Source organism: Lontra canadensis, unplaced genomic scaffold (assembly GCF_010015895.1).
Source record: "Lontra canadensis isolate GAN:19392208 unplaced genomic scaffold, GSC_riverotter_1.0 scaffold5, whole genome shotgun sequence".
NCBI lineage: Eukaryota > Metazoa > Chordata > Mammalia > Carnivora > Mustelidae > Lontra > Lontra canadensis.
Window position 1 is genome coordinate 24,344,713 of NW_022630999.1, and position 24,756 is coordinate 24,369,468.

The following is a 24,756-nucleotide window of genomic DNA, read 5'->3' on the forward strand; positions in this document are numbered from 1 at the left end:
TGTGACCCAGGACAAAAGCGTCTTGGTGCCTGATCCTCCCCTCCATCTCCTGCCCCTCTCCTCTCTCCTGTCTACTCATCTCACCTGCCCTAGGCCGGTCCAGCTACACGTGACTGCAGTCTGTGCCTTTGGCTCCGAAATCATCATCTATCAAAACTTGCTCTCTTCCTGCTGGTTCTCAAGTGAATTAGCTCCAAATCCAGTGCCCTTGAAGGTGTCTGGTAAAGGTTCTGGCACTCCTAAGACTCAGCTTTTATTTCTAAACCATTTTTTTTTTTTTTTGTATTTTGTCATTTTAATCCAAACATCCCATCAGGGCTTTCCTAGAACCATTCTAGTAGAGGCGTATGAGTCATTAGCACCAGGTCAGCCAGGATAATATCGGGGACAAACGTCCCCACCCCCCTAGTCCACATAGCCAGAGACAGCCAAGCCAGCAGGTACCCATGCCTGTCAACCTGATTTCAAATGGCCCATTCCTGGACTCTAAGCTCTCCTTTGTCCATTCCCTTTCTCTATTTTCCAAGACAAGGCAATAGGGTATTTCCACTCTGCACAGGGAAGGCTCCCTTCCCGGGAGTTTAGTCATTTTGTTACCCGCTCCCAGAGTGCAGCCCGCTGGGCTTTGAGCTGAGATGGCTGACATGGATTTCCCATCGCCTCCAGTTCCCCTCCCACAGGGCTGGCAGCCTCCGTCCTGGGCAGGGCCTGGCTCATGGAGCCCTGCGTTTCTGCTTCCTGATTTCTGGTGTGACATGGGGCTCATCATTATAAAAATTCTCAAGGCTGTTTTTTCCCCAAAGCACCATTAATGAACACTCATTCCATAAAGACTGTGCTTTGATGAGGGCAGTGTGTCTTCCGCCAACATTTCTAAGGATTATTTTTGCTGGTTTGAGGGATGATTTTTTTTTTTTTTACTTCTTTCTTTTAACTTGAGAGAAAAAACAAAATAGATGGTAAATTAAGAAAAGATAAGTATGGTAAGGTGAAGTTGAGGAAAAGACTAATTTTAGGGACCTTCAAGGGGGGATGAGAGCTGATGGACCATCCTCCAGTCAGTGAAGCCACAACATCAGGCAGCTGTGGGCAAAACTGAGAAAGGCCAGAACATAACTACTCTTTTATGATATCCTAGGTCTTACAGATATTCTCTCAGGAATAATAAGTTGGAGAAGTCCTGCTGCATCTCATCAACATGCAGGCAAGAGGTCAATAAACTGCCATGCACTCCCCATTTTTATAAATAAAGTTTTATTGCAACAGAGCCATACCCATGCCTACCATCTGCAGCTAAATTCACTCTATACAGAAAGATTATAGCAGAACTTATGATCCACAACTTCAAAAATATTTGCTATCTGGTCCTTTATGGAAATAGTTTGCCAACACCTGGTCTAGATGCTATATCCTCTGGATCACTACTTTATAAACTTTCCCCCTTAGGAATAGAATGCATATTTTTTTTTGTAAAGAATATATATGTCTATAATTTTTATCTATTTGGATAAACTCTATACCCAGTATGGGGCTCAAACTCATGATGCTGAGATCAAGTCACATGCTCTTCCCACTGAGCCAGCCAGGCACCCCTGTAAAGAATATTTTAAATGTGGAAGCTCATGAAAAAGATGAGTGCAGGGCTGATAAGGGAGAGAAGTGTCACACAGTCCCCCAGCTCAGCTCAGCTTCCCTCTGGTGTCTCCAGAACCCAGGATTCTATGTGATGGAGATTACAAATCATTCCAAGTCAAAGCAATCTTGAGAAAGAAGAAAAAACTGGAAGTATCACAATTCCAGTTTTCAAGATATACTGCAAAGCTGCGGTAATCAAAACAATATAGTTCTGGCACAGAAATAGACACATAGATCTATGGAACAGAATAGAGAGCCCAGAAATAGAGCCAGACTTATGTAGCCAATTAATCTATGACAGAGGAGGCAAGAATGAGGAAAAGAGAGTCTTTTCAATAAATGTAGCTGGGAAAACTGGACAGCTACATGCAAAAGAATGAAACTGGACCGCTTTCTAATACAATACATAAAAGTAAATTTAAAATGGATTAAAAACCTAAATGCAAGACCTGAAACCATAAAAATCTCAGAAGAGAACACAGGCAGTAATTTCTTTGACAATATTCATAGCAACATTTTTCTAGATATGTCTCCAAAGGCAAAGAAAACAAAAGCAAAAATAAACTATTATGACTACATCAAAATAAAATGCTTTTGCACAGCAAAGGAAACCATCGCCACAACAAAAAGGCAACCTACTTAATGGAGAAATATATTTGCAAATAATATATCTCATAAAGGGTTAATATCCAAAATATATAAAGAACTTACACAACTCAATACCCAGAAAACAAGCAATCTAATTTAAAATTGTGCAGAGGACCTGAGTAGACACTTTCCCAAAGAGGACATACAAATAGTCAACAGACGCATGAAAAGACGCTCAACATCACCAATCATCAGGGAAAGGCAAATCAAAACAACAGTGAGATATTGCCTTATACCTGTCAGAATGGCTAAAATAAAAAAAGACGAAAGATAACAGATGTTGGCAAGGTTGTGGGGAAAAAAGGACCTCTCATGCGTGGTTGGTGGGAATGTGAGTTGGTACAGCCACTATGGAAAACAGTACGGAGGTTCATCAAAAAGTTGAAAATAGCAATACCATATGATCCAATGGTTCCATTACTGTGTATTTACCCAAAGAAATTGAAAACACTAATTTGAAAAGATATATGCACTCTTATGTTTACTATGGCATTATCTACAATAACCAAGACATGGAAGCCACCTAAGCATCCACTGATACATGAATGGATAAAAAAGATGTAGTATATATACGTACTATGGAATGTTACCGAGCTAACAAAAAGAATGAAATCTTACTGTTTGCAACAGCATAGACAGACCTAAATGATCTCATGCTAATTGAAATAAGTCAGACTGAAAAAGACAAATGCCATATGATTTTACTCCTATGTGGAATCTGAAAAACAAAACAAATGAATAAACAAACAAATAAAAAATAGAGTCAGGCCTATAAAGAGAGAGACAACAAACTGAAGGGTGCTAGAGGGAAGGGGGGCAAAGTGGGGGAAGGGGAGTGAGAGGTACAGGTTCCCAGATATGGAATGAGTACACCGTGGGAATAAAAGATATAGCATAGGGAATAAAATGAATGATACTGTAATAGCGTCGTTCGGAGACAGATGGTAGCATGCTTGTGGGGAGCACAGCATGAGGGACAGAGATCATGATGAATCACCACGCTGAACACCTGAAACCAAGGTAACATTGTGTGTCAACTACACTCAAATCCGTGCAGAGTACAATCTCTGGAAGGCAGAGTGCCGCCTTGGTTTCTTCTGGGTCTAGTTAGTGACCAACACCGAAAATACACTCAAGAGCGGTATGAGGGACGAATGATGGAATGAAGGGCCTCTGGTCAAGTCGCCCCACGGTCACGGTTGAGTCTCTCCCTGCCCCTGTCATCTAAAGTCTCCCCAAGAGTGATCTGTGCCCAACTGTCTCCTCTTCCTAAATCCTCATTACTGGTTTCTGACCTTAGCCACACTGCTCGGCTGGCACGGTTGTCACACAGGTCCCCAGCGATATTCTTAACTACCGCAGTCTGTGGACAGTATTCAGCTCCTAGCTTCAGGTAAGCCTTTGGGCATTTGGCACTTTCTGAATCTTACCACCCCCTGGGCTTCTTGGTACACCATACTCTCCTGGTTGTTTTTTGCTTCTGACCTTTGCTTCCCTGTCTCTGAAATGGGCTCCCTCTTGTCCGTCCCTAAACAATGGTGTCCCATAAGCACTGGCATTGCACCAGCTGAAATCTAAACGTCACGTGCTCACAGGTCAGCCCTGCAGGTGCACCCTCCTTCCTAAATTCCAGACTCACTTGCTGAATCCCTCGTGGGACAGCCCCCTTGGTGTCCCAAAAGCAGCCTGTCCCAACCCGAACTCACTCTGGTCTTCACAAGCCAGCACCTCTACTGAATTTTCTCCCACATGCCTGATGACACTCTTGCCCCACCTGTTCTGTCCACTTCAACCTTAACCCTCTGAGCCACCCAGGCGCCCCTGTCCACTTCAACCTTGACACTTCAAATCGAACAGCAAACACCAAATTCTACCCACTTGGCGATCTAAGGGCTTCTTGACTCCAGTCCTTTTCTCCATCTCTTCTCACCCGGAGGGTTGGCTGCAGCAGGGTGCTGACTGGTCTCCCAGAAGCCTATGGCATATCCCATTCTCCATTATGCGGCTGTGGGGGTTACACCCCTCCTGCTCCCCCAGTGCTCACATACTGCCAAGTTCTCCAAGACATCCCACTTCTCATGGCATAAAGGCCAAAGTCCATTAAGATGACTTACAAGGCGGTACACGGGCTTGTCCCTTTCACCTCTCTGAGCTCATCGTGTCTACGTTTCTTCACTCACTGAGTCTGAGCCATGCTGGTCTTCTAGTCACACATGTCATGCTTCCCACCCAGAATGGCTTCCTTTGCCCTCTTCCTTTGACTGATACACTCATCCCCAAATAACGTCTATTTATCCAACACCACTTTCTCTGGGATGCTGCTTCTCCCGCCCGAACCAAATGCAGCCACCATCGGGTTTCGGGGCACCATGAATGTCTCCTTCCTAACTCTCATACTTGTGTGGTACTTTTATGCTTGTTCTTGGAATTATTACTTGATATGTGCCTCTGGTTACTAGATGCTCATCTCCAAACAGGCAGAAACAAAGTCTGCCTTTTCTCCTCCACATCCCCCAGTGGCTGCCCCAGCTCAGCACGTCTAGAGCTTTTAGCTCAGGGCCGGCACCCGAAAGTGCAAATAATCATTGAGTGAGTAAAATCATGTCTTTTTGTAGAACTGTTCCCCTTAAATCAATCCTGAATGCTTTCTACCTCAAAGACCCAACAGATCTTACCCCTGCTTGCCCCTCAAAGGTTCCTCATTGGCTGCAGGATGAAGCCTCATGCCAGACAAGCCTCATGCCAGACAAGCCTTGTCATGACCTTGACCGTTCTCTGGGCTCACATCCTGGTGTGTGGCTGGATACCTACTGCTGTTGCAAGCCAGGCCTTCTTCCTGATTTTAACACAACTCATCCTATGTCGTACTTTGTTCCTTGTAGGGACTCCATCCAATTCACTGATGCTTCGCAGATTAGCACACTTGCTTTCTCATCCCCTCTCTGTCTGTATGCATGGGTGGGGGGGGTATGTGCACTTGGGAGAGCATTTGAGAGTAAGTTGAAGCCATTGTGACACTCCACTCCTGAGTATTTCAGCAGCTATCATCTAAGAATAAGGTCTTTCTCCTCTATAAGCACAACATAATTATTCCACTTTGGAAATTTAACATTAATATAATACCATTATGCAAACTAAATTAATATTACCCTGATTGTCCCAGTTACGAACTTTATCGCTTCTTGTTTTGTTTTCGCTGCCATCTCATCTAATTGTCCCTTCCCCACACCCTGTTCTGTGTCTGGTTTGCAGACTCTGCCTCCTCAGTTCCACTCTGACTTCAGGAAGGGCAGAGGTTTCAACCTGTACATCAAAACCCGCTTCTTCTGCCTGAGCACAGAGCTTGACCTCATTCTGAGCTTCCCTTGAAGTTGGGTGTGTGACTATGTGGCCAAGCTCTGATGACGGTGATGGGTGTAAGCTTCAAGGTCAAGGTTTTTAAGAAGTACTGAGATCTCATAGCTGCTCTCTCCCTTTTGCCAGTTGAACTCAGACAATGAAGACAAGGCTGTAGGGAACAGTGGAGCCCCACGACAGAAGGAACCCTGGGTCTTCAAATCACTGGATGGAGGAAAGTGTTATGCCAACCAGGGACACCTGCCCTGGGTTGTTGGGTGGGTAGAATAGAAATACATTTCTATTATGCTGGGCCATTCTACAGTTGTGGATGTATTTGGGACAGCAGCCAATATCACCAAATGAGGTTAAAATGGCAAAGGGAGTCTACATCGTCTTACCCAGAACCTCTCAGCTTAAGGGAGAGAGAGAAGTGCAGGGAAAGCTTGGACGTCACAGACCAGGAAACAGGTGGTCCCAGAGGCTAAAGCCCTGAGCCAGAGAAGGAGCGGCAATGTAGGAGCTCGGCCCATGGGAACTCCAACCCCAGGTCTGTGTCTCTTGGCTTGTCTGTGTGCTTGTATCTAATCATGCCTTTGTGCAATGAGGAGTCCATTTCTTAAGCAGTCCCAGAGAAAGTAGTCAACACACAGGCTTTTTATAAATGCAGAAGAACTAGCAAAAGAAAGAAAACCTATAAAAGTTTGCCTTGACAATATGAAAGTAGTATGAATAGATAATCACAGCCATTACATCAACTTCTTCTCATTTTGTCTAATTATCATGCAGCACAATAACAGGATTTGTCATTAAATATGTCAGGTTCGCTTTGCTGTTAGTTTATTTGCTCACAATGCCAAACTTTGTTCTTGAATTCATGTTGCTGCTCACAGTTAAAAAAAATAGGAACTCACTATCCTCCGGTCATAAACAGCTTTATGGCTGAATAAAATTTGAGAACATTCCATAAGTACTTACATTTGGGGGGTTTTGTTAACTTGCTTTCATTTTCGACTATGTAGACCGAACTGGAAAGGTGCTATGCAGTGAGACATGCTGGGCCAGACATCTGAGGCTTTGGAAGGATCCTTTGGTCCCAGCAAAGCCTGGTTGCTTCACACACACTCCTGGTCAGTCAGACAGTCTGGGGTTTGCCGATCAGTCTGACTTTGCTTCCAAGACCTCAGCATCACTGTACATTTAATTAATTGTGTATATAACTTGCAAAATTACTTGTATATATTAAGAGCATAATAATATACCAATGACATCAAAGTGTTCTGGCGAAGCACCTCTATATGAGCAGACATGAAAAATAAAACACTCCAACACCAGATGATGTTAATAAAATAATGACTGATCCAACACTTACTGGGGAAATACAGGTGCCAGGTATTGTGCTGTTTTAAATATATATTTTTAAATTTTATTTATTTAATTGACAGACAGAGATCACAGGTAGGCAGAGAGGCAGGCAGAGAGAGGGAAGCAGGCTCCCCACTGAGCAGAGATCCCGATGTAGGGCTCAATCCCAGGACCGTGGGATCAAGACCTGAGCTGAAGGCAGAGGCTTTAACCCACTGAGCCACCCAGGTGCCCCTGTGCTGTTTTATAACTTAATGAATCTTCACACCTCTCCCATGAGGGAGGTAGAATGGTTCACCGCTTCCTCACCTACACTTTGAGAAGGTGTGGAGCTTCCCAAAGTCACAAAGCCCAGCTAACTGGGGCTAACTCGTAGGTGAGGTCAGTAACCTCATTCACCTTCTCTGACTTCTCTTTGACACTCTTTCTCCTTTAGTACATCCTGAGAAAATACCAGTCCTGGTTTAGGCAGAAGTGAGAGGCAGGGGAATTTATGTTTACTACCCTCCCCTGCTTCTTGAAGATGTGGGGAGTATTGATATTGTTTTGGGGTAAGGTCAGAGAGATCTCAGTGCATCTGTTTCAACAATTATGTATTCAATAAATGTACATTGTATTCAATGTGTATATAAGATCAATGTATATATAATATGTACTATGTATATTCATGTATATTTAATGTATATATATTAAATGTATATGTATATTTAATGTTATACACACACACATACACATATATATTTTAAAAATATACACCATGTGCTGGGTGCTGAGGGCAACTGTGTTCTCAACAAGCTTATGATCTACTTGGGAAGGCTGAAGAGCCATCAGACAATGACAATACACTAGCTAAGTTCTGTGATGAGAGAAGCCTAGGCCTCTGTGGGAACCTCTAACCCAAATCTGGGGGCAATTGGGGAAGGCTTCCTGGAGGAAGAGGCATCTGCACTGAGGCCTATAGGATGAGAGGGAATAGAACAGGAGAAGAAAGAAGGCAAGCAAAGAGAGTTCCAGGCAGCAGAACCAGCACAATGGTGTGAACCAGGAGAGACAGTTGCATACAGCCCATTGATGTTATACTGGCTTCACCAAAGAAGCACCAAACAGCCCTTTCCAGAAAGTTCTCCCCTCCCTGCTCCAGTGTCTGATTTTCTCAACGTTGATCCATTAACACATATTTCTATCAATAAACCCACCAGATTTACTATTTACCACACAGAAGGCATTGGGGGAGGCCTTGAGGAGAATGCCAAGAACCCAGAGACCCTGCCTCTATTTTCAAAGAGTTTAACTGACTGTGAGTTTGGAACATCCTCAGAGAAAAAAAGAGAGAGAGCGCATGTGAGAGAGAATGTTAACAGTAACGCAGACCTGGAAGGAGGGGGAAGAAAGATGGGAGGAAGCGACATTCCCCTCTGGCTTTAGACCCTGACTCGGCCACACCCTCACCATGCAAGCTCGCATGGGCGACCCAAACTCTTGGAGCTTCCGCTCCCCATCGTCACCACAGAACAACAGACAGTCCCTTTCAGGATGATGGCAGGGATTAGATAAGGACTGCCTGTACATCATTTAGCATGAGGCTCAGCACAGAGCAAGCTCTTGATAAATGCCTCAGTCATGATGATATTATTATAATTATGATGAATTCACCCCATAAATATGTGAGTGTCTCCTCCATGATGCCTTTTGTATTTCCCAGTCCAAGACTTCCGGCCGCAGGCCACTCAGCCTTCGCCCTAGCTCCTGAACCCTTTTGCCCATTGGATTCTACCCCAAAGTCGGCGATATCTGACTAAAGAAGCCTAACTCAGGAGCTTTAGGGAAGCTGGTCTGCCCGTCACACAAGTCGTCCTCAGAGTCTCCTGGGCACCCACCTCCCTAAGTCTCCCTGGGCTGTTTGTCTCACCCACACGGAGGATGGAGCTCTCCTGACCTCTCACAGCTTCTGTCCTTACTCACTTGGCCATTAATCAGGTATCATCCACTGATAACTTTTACCATATTCGGATATATTTTTATTTATTATTGATTCTACAAATACCTGTAACACTTGCTAAGTCCATACCATGTGCCGGCAGAACTTGGCAATGGTCTTGCTTAAGGGGTAGACGATTATTACATGGGGTTGAAACATTAGTCCAAAACCATTACAGAGTGTGTGCTCGAATAGAATCAGTAACCAAAGCACATTTGTTAAATAAAATAAATAAATAAATAAATAAGGCTACTATCTAGTCAATTACCTGTTAAAAAACAAGGCTTAATGTGGGAGTTTCGAAGTAAACCCTTATTTATTTTTGAAGCAACCCTTATTTATTTATTTGTTTATTTCATTGACAGCTGGTGTTGAGGGTGTCTCCCACACTTTTAGCCCCCATGCCTGGGGAAACTGGAGCACTGTTAGGAGACGCTGGAGGGTGGTGGGGAGAGCAGGCTTGCTGGTAATGGTGAGACACGGTAGGTTTGCAGTTGCAGACAAGTTGATTTCAAGGCCATAGTAGGTACCACGCAAGTGAAAATGTCCAATCAGGGAATTGGCAATCTGGGACTGGAGCCGAGGAGAGAGACCAGGGCAGAAGGAGAGGCAGGCATCCTTTCCAGAGGGAACAGCCACACTCTAAATAGAACTCTTCAGTGCCAGAAATCCAAGGAGGGTGTGCGCATTTACCGGGGTGAGTGACACATCGGCAGGCCTACTTGGACTTCTCTGCCCAAGCTGGAGAGAGTCCGCTGAGACCCAAGAGGATAGGAGTTATAGCCTTAGGGGCTTACCTTTCAATTTTCCCATCCTGTTTTAAAACGTCATATGAATTTTCCATTCCACTCCACAATACACAAATAAGATTTTAAATTACTTTTGAGTAAAACAGACTCTGCTGGATGACAGGCAGCGTCTAGCCTATGACTTCACATAGGACAAATGATCCCAGGTGCACCCGTATAAAAGGGAGCTCACACTTCAGCTTGAAAAGCAAGGCATTCAGCAAGGAGCCAAGTGTGTTCTTTCTTCTCTCTCTCTTTTTTTTTTCTTTTGGCAGGAATCGGATCATGAAATTGGCTAGCCATTTAACAGGACAGGCATGGGAGCGAGTGGGACCATAGGCAGGGAAGTTTGACGAGAGTGAGATCATCAGGAAAGGTCTGGTTGCTGGAAGGTAGATAGCCGAGGGGATTGCGCAGCTGACACTATGTCTTGGGGCCTTACTGGAAGGAGTGAGGGACCTCAGAAAGGGGAACAAAGGGTTGGGAACCTTGGATCTTGGCAGTGCTATTGACTGTGAGTGGAAGGACGGGGAGAATGCCTCCGGTGGGGCCATCAGGGCTCTGTTCGCCCTGAGGCTCTGTGAACCAAGGACTCTCAAAGGTTCTCTAGTGGCAGGATGGCTAACAGGCTGAGATTTCTCTCCAGACTGGAAGCAGATTGCTGGAGCTTTAGTCCCACGGCGTGTTTCACTGACAGATTGGGTGCGATCTTCCCTAGGACGGGGTGTTTCAAAAGCAGAGGAGGAAAAGGGAGGCTGGGAGTGGGGAGGTGGGGGAAGGCAGCTGTCGGTTCTTGCAGATGTGGGCAGAGCAACAGCTGCCAATCCTCGGAGCCTCTGGCGATTTACCCAACCTGGGGAGGCAGTTGGGGGCCGTGCTGGTGATACAGGAGGATCCTGAGTGGCTTCCGGACACGGAGCAGAGCCTCAGGGTGGGTTTCCTGTGCGTGCGAAAGGAGCATCTCTCCTTGCACCAAATTAAACCCATTTGCTCAAAATTTGTAATGCAGACGAGCATAATTAAATTGAGTATTTTAATTAGGCACAGTTTTGATGAAACTTAACGGAGCCGGCAGGAATACTCTTGCTGTCTATTAGACATAATCCTGCCTGGTGAAGAGCTCTTTAGTTGACGGTCTTTAATGGCTGCCCAGCGTTCAGCCTGCTCACTGGTGCCCCAACCAGCCTGGAGGAGGTGGGGAAGTGAGAGGGGCCTGGGATGGGGGCGAGGGGGAAGGAGTGGGGTGTGCATCTGCGGGGAGGCAGCTCTTTTCAAAGGAATGTTGGTGCTAAACTTTGGGGGTACCCAATAATCCCCTTTTCATCTGTCACAGTGGAGAAATGGTGCAGAATGACGTTGGGGGCTGTTTCATGGTAATGAGTCGGGAAGGAGAGGGCAGGTCTCCCTGCAGCCTGAGAGGGAACTCCACTGGTCTTCTTTGCTAATTGCTCAATGCCTCTCAAGGTCACTCCACAAAGCTCGAGTCTTCCAAAGGCCTTCCAGAGGAAAAGTCAGAAAGAAAGCCTCTGGCGGTAGAGATCTAGGAAGAGCCCTTAGCCTGCCTGCCTGGACTTTCAGAAATACCTCATCACTGAAGGAGTTGGGGAATGAACAGAGCAATAAATGAAGAAGGGATTCACCCTGGAGCTCTGCAGACAAACAGCAGGAGTTCAAAAATATGGGCTGGTCATGGCTGCTGCATTTTTACAAAAAAGTACCTGGGCTTCAAACAGAAATGCTCCCTTCCTTCCTCATCTCTCCCCGCTTCCTTCCTTTTCCAATTGATGTTTTCCAGAGCCTCCCTGCAGCAAGCCATCTCCCAGGCACTGCACCTTTTATGGCAAATACATAAGAGGCCTAGTTCCCTGTCCTTCTGGAGCTAACAGACTAGGGGGACAGACAGGCAGTACGGACGTTTAGAAATTAGGAGAAGCTCTGAGAAGGAATAACGGAGAAGCCTTACTTTGGATGAAGCCAGGGATCTGCAAACCACAGCTGAGGGGCCAAATTTGCCTGTTGCCTGCTGTCGTGAATAGATTTTTACTGGAACACGGCCACACCTGTTCATTTGCATTTTGTCTGTGGATTCTTTTGCTTCAAAAGCAGAGCTCAGTAGTGGTGACAGAGACCTTATGTCCTGTACAGCCTAAATTATTTATTATCTGGCTCCTGAAGGAAAAATGTGTGCTAACTCTGGCTTTGATGGTCAGGGGAGTTCTCCCAAGAAGGTCAGCTTTAACTTCGACCTGGAGAAGTTAGCTACGTGAGGTGTTCCACGCAAGGGGAGGACCAGGAGTGGTGGCCCTGCAGTAGGGAGGATTTGTGTGTCCAAGGACCTGGAGGAAGGTCTGTTTGACCAGACAGTGTGACAGAGACCCAGCTCCTGGACAATTTACAAGAGGAACGAAGGCCATTTCACTCTGACCCTTACCATTCAGTCCCTGGAAAAGGATGTGGCTATGGATCTAAGTGCCCTGGGAAGCCCCTGGAGGGTTTCAAGCAGGGGGGTGATGTGCTGTAATTTAAAAGAGCCCTCTGGCCCCACTGGTCAGAGGGGCTTGAAGAAGAAACCATCCCTGCTCTAGTTCGATAAAACAAGAGGTGACGGATTGAGAGGCCACTTGGGTCAAGGTCACATCAGTGGAGGTGGAGAGTCATGGGCAGATTTGGAATTCACATTGACAGGGCTTAGAAATAAATGAATGGTAGACGAGGTAGAAGAGAGTGAGAGAAATAGAGAGAGAGGTGAAGAAGGATCCCACCCAGCGTTTTGGCTGGAGGGACTAAGGGAATGGTGCTACCATTCTCTGAGGTGGAGAAGATGGAGGTTGGGAGAGGAGAAGACTGGGTGGAATGATTTAAGAATTCAGTACTTTTTATTCTCCTTAAAATTCGTATTTGTGTGAGACTCCAAGTAGAGATGACAGAGATCTTTGGATATATGACCCTGAAGTGCAGATGAGAGGCCTCGGCTGATGATAAAAATTTGTGAGTCATCGGCTTACAGATGGTATTGAAGCGACGGGACTGGATGAGCTCACCTAGGGTGGGAGGCAAAGAGAAAAGGGAAGGGGACCCACAGCTGATGATTTTATGCAGGCTGCTTGGCTTCAGTGTGGCCTGTTACTCATTGATATTTATCAAAGCACTAGGCTGAGAGTAAATTACTGAAGAGACTTAATTAAGGAATATGCTTAAAGAAATGCCATGAATTATTCTGCAGCATATGCAGCTACTCTCAGATGATCCCCCACAGAAGGGTAGCAAATGAAGAGCCTTACATCCCTTTTATATAAAGAAAATGTAAGTAGCATATGCATTGTTCTGAGCATTTATACAACCTCCTTCAAGTTGACCCACAGTTGTCTGAAGTGGTGGTTCTCCATCGGAGCTTCCAGGCAGTCATCTGAGCAGCTGGTTAAAACTACAGATACCCTGGGTTCCCACCCAGAGTGCTTTGGTAGATCTGGGCTAGGAATCCTGTTTTTAATGAAAATTTCAGAAGATTCTGATATGGGAAGCCTGTGCTTTAGCATCTGGTGGTCACACTTTCCCCAGGTATTTCAAAGGCAAACCTGAGATTGCTGCCCCCCTCACCAGGGAACCATATCTTCTGAACCAACAAGGATCTGCATGTGTGTGGTGGCAGTGAGAAGTAAAGATGGCGTCTATGCATACAACAGAATCATTGAGTTACCACGTTCCTGCTTCCTTCCTCTTCCTCCTCTTTCTCAACACCTCACTGAAGCCTCAAGATCTTAGTTCATAAAAATATTTCAATCAATACACCGATGGATACAACACTCCCACACACACATACAATGTCTTTCTTTCTCTTTCCCTCTGTGCGCTCTTACGCATATGTACACCCATCCACATGCAAAGGCACGTGCACACACATGTCCTCTATGTGTCTTTGCCAACTTTCAATCAAGCTATTAGTTTCCTAATCAAGTAACAGTTTCCTAACTGCTCTCTGTGCCAGTCAGGACAATCCCAGCTGTAGTCCCTCCTCTGAATTGTTGCTGCAGTTCTCTTTCATATACCGAATCGGATTCCTTCAAGCTCCTTCTTTGTGAGAAAACCCTCTGTTTGGCTCCCCATTGCCTATTGGGAAAAGTCTGAACCTCGAGTCATGGCATTCAGTGAGGGCTAGAATGTGACACCAATCTCCTTGTGAGCAAGGCCTTTGCCATTCCTGTTACCGACTCACTCCCGCCCATCCACACTTACCCATTTACTCTGGCCCATTCACTCCTGCCTATTCACACCTGCCCCTCCACATCTGCTCAACTGAGTTTGCCCCTCTGCTCCTGTCTATCCACACCTGTCCACACTCACTTGCCCATGTACACTTACCAAGTCACACCTGCCCATAAACCCCCGTCCACACATAACTCAAAGTCTTGCTCTGAAATTCATTTATTCTTGTCAATACCTGGCTAGCTCTTACCCATCCTGAGTGAAGATCCAACTCAGATGCTCCCTTCACTCTAGAGACTTCCTTTGCTCCAAAGGCAGAGCATGACACTTTCCCCTTGTTCTCAAACTAGCTACTTGCACGTATCTTGACTGAAACATGTACTATGGTGCATTGTGATTATTTGTTTCCTTCTCACCAATCCCCAGTTCCTAAACCAAACCGAAACTATTCATCTTTATCCATAGTGCTTAGCTCAAAGCCCAGCATAAATCAAGTCCTTGAGAAATGCATTGAGGAATTTTCCTCCCTCTTGTCTGGCCGTCAGGCTCTCAGTAAGCGGAGTTCTTGAGGTGGATCGTTGTGCCTGTCTGGTAGCCCATCTTCCATCTTCCATTTGTTGGAGGCTAGGGAAACAGATGGTTGAGCTTCTCAGAATTCTGTGAAAAACAAGAGTTCCTGGGTTCCTGGAGAGCACCAGAGTGACTCTGAGTAGAGTGATTCAGAGGTAGTGTGTGGTCTTCCTGCCACTTCACATCTTGCTTCCTTTTGGGTTCCTAGTTGTGTTCTGGTGATTTATTCTGCTGCATACCAATCTTTAGATGATCAGGAAGTGTATATTATGCACACACCAAGTAGAACCACGTGGTTCATTGTCTTCGTTCCCAAAAATAATGCCAATGAGAGGCCATGAAAATCCCCAGGAGGTGTCCTTGACCCAGAGCCCACAGGTGGACTTCAGGCAAGCCATGAATCCTTGCTATCTTGTATATGGCATAGGTACACATGCATGTGGATTCTTCTGGGGGTAAGTTTCCTAAGTTTTATAAGAGTCCCAAAGGGGCCTAAGACCTATAGAGATAAGAGCTGATAACTTAGACTATATTTGGGGATCTTTCCTTATTCATGCCAGTCTTTGAAATTAATCTTAAAAGGCCATGTGAATGTGAATTATTTCAGTCCTCTTTGTGGACTCCCTTGTTCTCCAATCTTTTCAAGCATCTCCAGACTTGCTTCCTTCACCCATTATTTTACCCTCCATGTCAGGAGAGAGCAAGGTGGTATCATTTCTAATGAGTCTTGTAAATAAACCCGCCTTCTGCTGTATTAGATCAGTATAAAACAATTCCCTGAGGCCCAAGGGATTAAATAATAGAAGAAAATGCTCTCCGCTAAACGCTGCAGATGATAGAAAATATTCTTGCTGTGGTAATTTACACAGATTACTCCATAACAAATTGGTTGTTTGAGCCAATCGTGTTGATCACTAAAACACTGTGCAGGTTTTCTCCTGAGTTTGGAAATGTTGCAAATGCATTATGAAGCCCAGGGTCTTTGTTACTGACTCACCAGCATGCAAATGCACTTTAAAAATGCTCAGTGGTCTTAAAGCCAGAGCAAGCATGTTTTACTTACAAAACAGTTGTTTTCAGTCTTCCACAAAGAAATTGCCAGGATTCACTTAACATTCTTTGAGCAGAGCTGGCACCTGGGTCACCAGGGAAAAGGACATAGGATACCCATTGTGTAGATGGCCTTGATGACTTCACCTCTCCTCCAGCTCCCACTGTCCCCAATATGTTCTTCCTCATGTCTTTCCATATTATATGATGCCCATTCACCTGGTTGACCTAAGAGGAAACTATGGGCACCATCTTGACTCAGTCTCTCTCATTGCCCACTCCTAAGTCCTATTGAGTTTACCCCCTTATCTTCTTATATCTTCCCACTTCCCTTGGCTCAGATCGTGGAAATCCTTCAGATGGGAGCAGGATCTTACTAACTTGTGTCCTTCCCTCCAACCTGTAACACCTTCACTCTGATAAACAAGATCCTGTATCCTTTCCAGGTGTCTGGATGCCATGTGCCCATCTTCCTACTGGGCACAGTGTGGGGTGGATAGTATTTCACATATCTGTCCATTTCACTCCAGCCTGCATTTCATAATCCATCTTGGGATAGAGTCCACTTCTCTGCTACAAGTTATGAGCCTAGAGAACCAAATCGAGATGATGCTCCAAGGATTCAGTCACTGTTTTCTGTGACAATGACAGGTTTAAAGATTCATTTTGAGAAAAGCCTTCTTTAGTAGCAATAATTTTTGATTGCCTATTCCCAATCTCTTCCCCCTCCCCCCACCCCCAGGAAAACTCCTCTTTCCTTCTCTGATGTCCTGGTGAGACTGTAAATCACAGTGTCCTAGCCCCAACATAGGAATTATCTGTGACCCAGACTGGTCAACCTATGTGCCCCCCACTTTCTGGGCCACAGTGATTGGCTCACATCTGGGCATGGAATGAGGCCAGGCCAATTAGAATCTCTGGGATTGATAAATGAACACAGAAAAAGAGAAATCCTCTTTCCTTTTAGGGTGTTTAGCTGGGAGGATGTTGATGGGGCTGCTGGTAGCCATTATGCCACTGGGGAGACCTTATCTGCAAAATGTAGCCAATCAAGACAAGATGCTGGAGGTGATAATGGTGGTGGTGATGGTGGTGCTGAAGGACAAGGTTCATTGAGTGCTACCCATATGCCACCAGCTGTTCTAAGTACTTGACATGTATTAACTCATTTAACCTTTATAGACCTTGTACTATGATTGTTATTATCATGAGTGCAATTATTATTGCTATTATTATCTTTACTTCACAGATGAGGTCACTGACCTTGACAAATTAAATAACTGAGGGTTAAAAATGTTAGTAAGTGGGGAAGCAGGACTTGAAGCCAGGCAGCCTGGCTCCTGAGCCCATGCTCCCAACCATTTTACTCTGCTGCCTCTAGCAGTATTGACCAAAGAGGAGAAAGGGGAGGGAGACACCAGCCCCCAGAACACTGGGGAGTCGTTGGATCCAGCCATGTCCGAACCCAGGACTCCTGGACTCTCAGCAGTGACCCAGCATAGTTTCTTTATCTTATTTAAGTCGGTTTGAGTTGGATTCCTATCCCTTGCTTAAAATCTTCTGCCTTCCATCATCTCTCATTCTGTCTCTTGTCTTACTAGTTTGACCTAAGTAATAATAGTTCAAGAAAATAAGAGAATGTTATAAAAATTTGAGGAATACAAAAGATATCATATCTTAATCAAGATATCATAAAATTCACATGTGATACAACCAATTCAAAATAATTATTAAAATTTTAAAAAATAATTATTATTTTTGTCTTCTTCCAATCTTTTTTCTAATCATTTGCCTATGCCCATATACACACACAGAGAAGCTTGTATATGTTTCTTTCTTTTTTTAAAATTTTTTAAAAATTTCTTTTCAGTGTTCCAGAATTCATTGTTTATGCACCACACCCAGTGCTCCATGCAATACATGCCCTCCTTAATGCCCACCACCAGGCTCACCCAACCTCCCACTCCCCTTCCCTCCAAAACCCTCAGATTGTTTCTCCATGAGAGTCCACAGTCTCTCATGGTTCGTCTCCTCCTCCAGTTTCCTCCAACTCCCTTCTCCTCTCCAGCTCCCCATGACCTCCGTGTTATTCCTTATGCTCCACAAATAAATGAAACCATATGATAATTGACTCTCTCTGCTTGACTCATATGTTTCTTATATTTCTTTTTTCATTTAACACTATGTCATGTGCATTCTCCCTTGTTAAATAGTTTCAAAAACATGATTTTAATGGCATCCTAATTTGTTTGTGTGCAAGGGTGTGTCTTTCCACCAACCTTCTATAAGCTTCCTAGCATTTGGCTTCTTTTTTTTTTTCTTAAGATTTTATTCATTTGACAGAGAGAGCACAAACAGGCAGAGCGGTAGTCAGAGGGAGAGGGAGAAGGAGGTTCCCTGCTGAACAAGGATCCCAATGCGGGGCTCAATACCAGTACCCTAGGATCATGACCTGAGCCAAAGGCAGATGCCCAACCAACTGAGCCACCCAGGTGCCCCTCTAGTGTCTGACATCTTCCCTGCTTTAACCTTCTGCTCTGGAAACAGGAAGGATACCAAAGGCTGTGAGGACAGGCTTGGCTTCTGCCTGTGTTTCTTGGCCTATGTCTTAGTGTCCAGGGCACTGGTGATCAGTCCTAGAACCCACATCAGCCTTTGCCAGAGCTCAGTCTCCCAGCCAGGAAGGGCACTCTCAGAGACATCAGAGGCAGAGGCTGTTTGTAGCCATTCGTCCCTCTGCCCAAGAGCAGAAGCCAGGAAGGCTCTGCAGCCAGTAGGCTGGGAATCAGGCATGCAGAAGGAGAGGCCCAAACTTCTGTCACAGAGCAGCAAGCAGAAAGCCAGGATGGCTCAGCAGCTCCAGGCATGATTTTTTCCAAGGCATGCAGAGTTACCAGTTAGCACAGTGAGAAACCTCTTGTTCCTGCCTTTTTAACTCCACACATCAATAACAATTTGCTCAGCAAAGCCCCGGGTGCTGGATCTAAATATGCAAACCACCAGGGGGAAACACAAGGATAACGTGGAGAAATTAGATTTAAAATATCAAATAAACTCTTTTCCCTGTATCTCTCCCAGTTAGTGCTGTAGAAAGGCTCATAACATTTATGAAGCATTAAATGCCACATAAATGACTAGTTATTGATGTGTGAATGAGAGAAAAATGAATGGAAAGAGCAAAAATAGCATGACTGTGTATGATGCAGATATCCGTCTCATATTTGATAAGTCTCTTGATGTCACCCAAAGCCATGAGTAGGAGTGAATTAAGAATATAGGTTTGAAAAAGAAGAGGGGGAAATGGGAATAGAAATGGGGACGGGGATAGGGAAGGGGAAAAGGAAGGGAAAGGAGAAAGAGAAGGAGAAGGGCTTGAAACCCTCCAAAAGGTACCTAAGGTAAAGGCTAGAGACAGAAGGGATTCTGGGTGGTCTGTAGCCAAGGAGAAAGTGAAGGCAGAGTTCAGAACAGGACAGTTGTTCCAAGTCAAGTATAAGCACAAAAGCAAAAGCATCCACCCATCCATCCATTCACCCATATTTCATTATCTATCAACTATACTACTGTTATTACAACAATTAATTACTCAATTTTGGACCTACTATTGATTACCATCATTTATTAAGGGCTAACTTTGTGTTAGGTATTGCACAAAAGGCTTTACTGAAATCATCTCATTCAATCCTCATGACCATCCTTTGAACTGGATGTTTTTAATCTATACCTCATCGGTGAGAAAGCTGTAGCTCAGAGACCTTGAGCAACCTGTGGCCCGTCTGGCAGAGAGCATGTGTCATACCCACACACCCAGCCATACAGCCATTCTCTCCTTGATACTATAGCTGTTGAGTTCCTACCATGTATCAAGCTTTGGATTTGGCAATGGGGCTGCAAAGGAACCTTAGATATGGCGCTATGACACTACTGCTGGGGTAGGTGAGACTGAAATTGGCTAGATGAGGCTTTGGAGTCAGAGGGCTGGTAGTTCTAGAGGTTGTCACTGGAACGCCTGAGAAGCAATGTTCAGAGGGTCATGGTGACCTTGGGAAGAGACACCTAACTCTGCTTGTGTGGATGGGGGTAACTCAACCTGGATCTTGAAGAATGAGTCATATTCATGAGGCAAAGAAGTGGGAAACATACCAGGGGCGGGAGCGCAGGCAAAGATAACAATAATAATGAAAATATTAGAACATTGTAGTAAATTTGGAAAATGCAAGAAAGAAAGAAAGAGAAAAATCACAAAGAAAATAAAATTTTCAGGGTGACATGAGGACTATGGCTGTAGCAGGCATTCAGAGACAACCCAGCAGTGTGAGAGGATTTGGGAACTAAACATCTAAACATGCACTAAGCTGTACATGTTTACCTCCAACTCACCGCAGCCGAAAGCCTTCACCCCCTACCTGGACTCCACACACCGCCCCCCCTCCTGGTCTCATCACACTGCCTCTTTGTATTTGCTTCACTTTTTCACACCACTTATCACTTCAACACTATACGAAATGTTTTCTTCTTCGCCAGTTTACTGCCTCTCTTCCCACTAGAGTATCAGCCCCAGAGGGGCAGAGACTGTGTCCATCTTATTCTTGGTGCTTTCCTCGGTATGTATAATAATTTTGGCATCTGGTAGACCCTCCCTATTGGTTGAATAAATAAATGAACCCAATAGGGAACAAGAAGAAGATCCTGTTGCTAGTGAGAGGCAAGAACAGTGGATATCCTGTTAGTCAGCTGGACTAGGCTCCTGTCACTCACCTGGGACTCAGGGTTTCTCCCTCATCACTCTTAAGAGGTTTAGAGTCAAAATCACTTCCATTTCCCTTGAATGGCTTATGGAGCATAAGAAGTGATCCCAGTCCTGCCATCCAAATGCTTCCTTCCATCCACTTTCAAAGGCTGGCAGGCAGACAGCTTGCTCTTGGCCAACATTTCCCCCTCCTGTGCCCGTGGCAGACATTGCAAATCAATCATAGCAATTTTTCCCATAGCCTTAGAATCTTTGTCAATACCCTACTCCAGACAGACACTGCTAATCGATAGGAGGCGGCATTAGAGATGACACTTATTCTTCATCCTGAGCATGAATAAAACTAAACAGATGTGAGAAGGAATCATATAAGTAAATGTAAGGAGGAAGAGACAAATCTATATTCCAAGGAAATATTGTAAATTTTATGTCTTCTGACTTTCCCAACAATGACAAATAGAACAGCTCAGAGGCAATATAATACAGTGATAATGATGAACACGAGCACTGATGTTTCAAGTTGGCAGGGATGCAGTCCCAGTGTTGTGGCTTCCTAGCCATGTAGTTGTGAGTAAGTTACATAACCTCTCTGAGCCCCAGGGTCCTCTTCTGTAGAATAAAGAACCCCATCTAAATCATTAGGTTATTGAGGAGAAAACAATAATCATTCATACAAAGCACCTTGTCCTGTGCCTGGGACACAGTATGTGATCAAGAAATATTACTGATTTTTTTTTTCCGAAATTAAGATTTGTACACATTACGTTAACCAGGGGCTGGACCTTGAACTCTGGAAAACACTTAAGCTGAAACTGGTCCATGTCCCCATATAATACAAGACCATTTTCCACTCAAACTAAAAAAGTTTTCTATTTCCATTTTCCATTTTCTATTCATATTGAAACCCCTACTGTAAAAACATTAAAGAAAATGTCTTAAACAATAAGCACTTACCTATGATCAGAGTCCTTTTACACAACTCATTTTATTTTGTACATTCCTTTCCAGGTTTTTCCCAAAATAGATAATTTAAAAAATCTTGATCTTCCTGATTTTTTTTCTATTATTACTCTGAGCCCAGAGATTTCATTTTTAGGCCTCTGTCCACCACTTTGTTTCCAGGTGCTGGTCACTTGGTCTCTCTCTGACTTAGTGCCCTCATCTGTCAAGTGGGGGTAACAGACTAACACTAAGGAAATAGAAACAATCATCAGAAATTATTATCAACAGTTATATGTCAATAAGTTAAGCAACCTAGATGAAATGGATGCATTCCGGAAGCTATAAACTTCCAAAACTGTATCAGGAAGAAACTGACAACCTGAATAGACCAATATCTAGTAACGAGATTAAGCAGTGATCAAAAACCTCCCAAAAAACAAGAGACCAGGACTTGATGGATTCCCTGGAGAATTCTACCAAACATTCAAAGAAGAAATAACACCTATTCTCCTGAAGCTGTTTCAAAAAATGGAAACAGAAGGAAAACTTCTAGACTCTTTTTATGAAGCCAGCATTACCCTGATCCCCAAACCAGGCAAAGACCCCACCAAAAAGGAGAAATTCAGATGAATATCCCTGATGAATAAAAATGCCAAGATTCTCAACAAGATCCTAGCTAATAGGATCCAACAGTACATTAAAAAGATTATCCGCCATGACCAGGTGGGATTTACCCATGGGATGTAAGGGTGGCTCAACATTCACAAATCAATCAGTGTGATAGAACAGATCAATAAGAGAAGAGAGAAGAACCACATGGTCCTCTCAATTGATGCAGAAAAAGCATTTGAAAAGATACAGCATCCGTTCCTGATTAAAACACTTCAAAGTATAGGGATAGAGGGAACATTCCTCAACTTCATGAAATGTATCTATGAAAAACCCACAGTGAATATCATTCTCAATGGGGAAAAGCTGATCCCTTTGAGATCAAGAATGTGAAAAGGATGTCCACTCTTGCCACTATCGTTCAACATAGTACTAGAAGTCCTAGCAACAGCAATCAGACAACAAAAAGAAATAAAAGGTATTCAAACTGACAAAGAAGAAGTCAAACTCTCTCTCTTCACAGATGACATGATACTTTATGTGGAAAACCAAAAAGACTTCACCCCCAAACTACTAGAACTCATACAGCAATTCAGTAATGTGGCAGGATACAAAATCAATGCACAGAAATCAGTTGCTTTCTTATACACTAACAATGAAAATATAGAAAGGGAAATTAGAGAATCGATTCCATTTACTATAGCACCAAGAACCATAAGATACCTAGGAATAAACCTAACCAAAGAGGTAAAGAATCTGTACTCAAAGAACTACAGAACACTCATGAAAGAAATTGAAGAAGACACAAAAGATGGAAGAACATTCCATGCTCATGGATCAGAAGAATAAACAATGTTAAAATGTCTATACTGCCCAGAGCAATCTATACTTTCAATGCCATCACGATCAAAATTCCACCAACATTTTTCAAAGAGCTGAAACAAACAATCCCAAAATTTATATGGAACCAGAAGAGACCCCAAATTGCTAAGGAAATGTTGAAAAAGAAAAAAAAAAAAAACTGGTGGCATCACGTTGCCTGATTTCAAGCTTTATTACAAAGCTGTGATCACCAAGACAGCATGGTACTGGCACAAAAAAACAGATCAAAACAGAGAGCCCCGATATGGATCCTCAGCTCTATGGTCAAATAATCTTCGATAAAGCAGGAAAAAATATACAGTGGAAAAAAGTCTCTTCAATAAATGGTGTTGGAAAAATTGTACAGCTATGCATAGGAGAGTGAAACTCGACCATTCTCTTACACCATACACAAAGATAAATTCAAAATGGATAAAAGACCTCCATGTGAGGCAGGAATCTATCAAAATTCTAGAGGAGAACATAGGCAATAATCTCTTCGATATCAGCAACAGAAGCTTCTTTCAAGATATGTCTCCAAAGGCAAAGGAAACAAAAATGAAAATGAACTTTTGGGATTTCATCAAGATGAGCTTGATGAAGCTTCTGCAGAGCAAAGGAAACAGTCAACAAAACCAAGAGGCAACCCACAGAATGGGAGAAGATATTCGCAAATGACAGTACAGACAAAGGGCTGATATCCAAGATCTATAAAGAACTCCTCAAACTCAACACACACAAAACAGATAATCAAATCAAAAAATGGGCAGAAGACATGAACAGACACTTCTCTAAAGAAGACATACAAATGGCTAACAGACACATGAGAAAATGTTCATCATCATTAGTCATCAGGGCAATTCAAATCAAAACCACATTGAGATACCACCTTACCCAGTTAGAATGGCCAAAATTAACAAGACAGTAAACAACCTGTGTTGGAGAGGATGTGGAGAAAGGGAATCCTCTTACACTGTTGGTGGGAATGCAAGGTGGTGCAGCCACCTTCTTTCTTAAGATTCCTTAAGAAATTAAAAATAGAGCTTCTCTATGAAGTGGTGTAATTGCACCACTGGGTATTTATCTCAAAGATACAGATGTAGTGAAAATAAGGTCCATCTGTACCCCAATGTTCATAGCAGCAATGGCCACAGTCGTCAAATTGTCGAAAGAACCAAGATGCCCTTCAACGGATGAATGGATAAAGAAGACGTGGCCCATATATACAACAGAGTATTACTCAGCCATCAGAAAGGATGAATACCCAGCTTTTGTATCAACATGGATGGGACTGGAAGAGACTATGCTGAGTGAAATAAGTCAATTATCATACAGTTTCACTTACTTGTGGAGCATAAGGAATAACATGGAGGACATTAGGAGAAGGAAAGGAAAAGTGAATTGGAGGAAATCAGAGGGGAAGATGAGTCACGAGAGACTGTGGACTCTGAGAAACAAACTGAGGGTCTTAGAGGGGCAGGGAGGGGTGGTGGGGTTGGGTGAGCCTGGTGGTGGGTATTAAGGAGGGCACGTATTGCATGGAGCACTGGGTGTGGTGCATATACCATGAATTTTGGAATCCTGAAAAAAAAAAGAAATGGGGATAACAACACATGTGTTGCTGATTTAACTTCATAGATTTGTTGCATGGAACAAATGAGAAAATCCTGGTTAAAAAATAGCGGTCTTCAAGCCTCAAAGGGACATTAATCTGTTGGAGTAAATGAAATGATAAATGTGAAGGAAATTATGTAAAACGGTATTATGGAATGAGCAGGGGTGAAACATTGAATACCGATCATGATACAAACTCCCCTGGTAGTTGAGAATGTGCCACTGTTTGCTTAACACAGCCTCTGTTCTCACGTCCCAGCCTGGAAGTTTCCTCGGGAATGCCAAGGGACAGGGCCTCTATGGCACATCTGATTCCTACTGGAGGTAAATTGAGAAAGGCCTCTTTCTCTTCCTTCCTTCCTTTCTTTCTTTCTTTCTTTCTTTCTTTCTTTCTTTCTTTCTTTCTT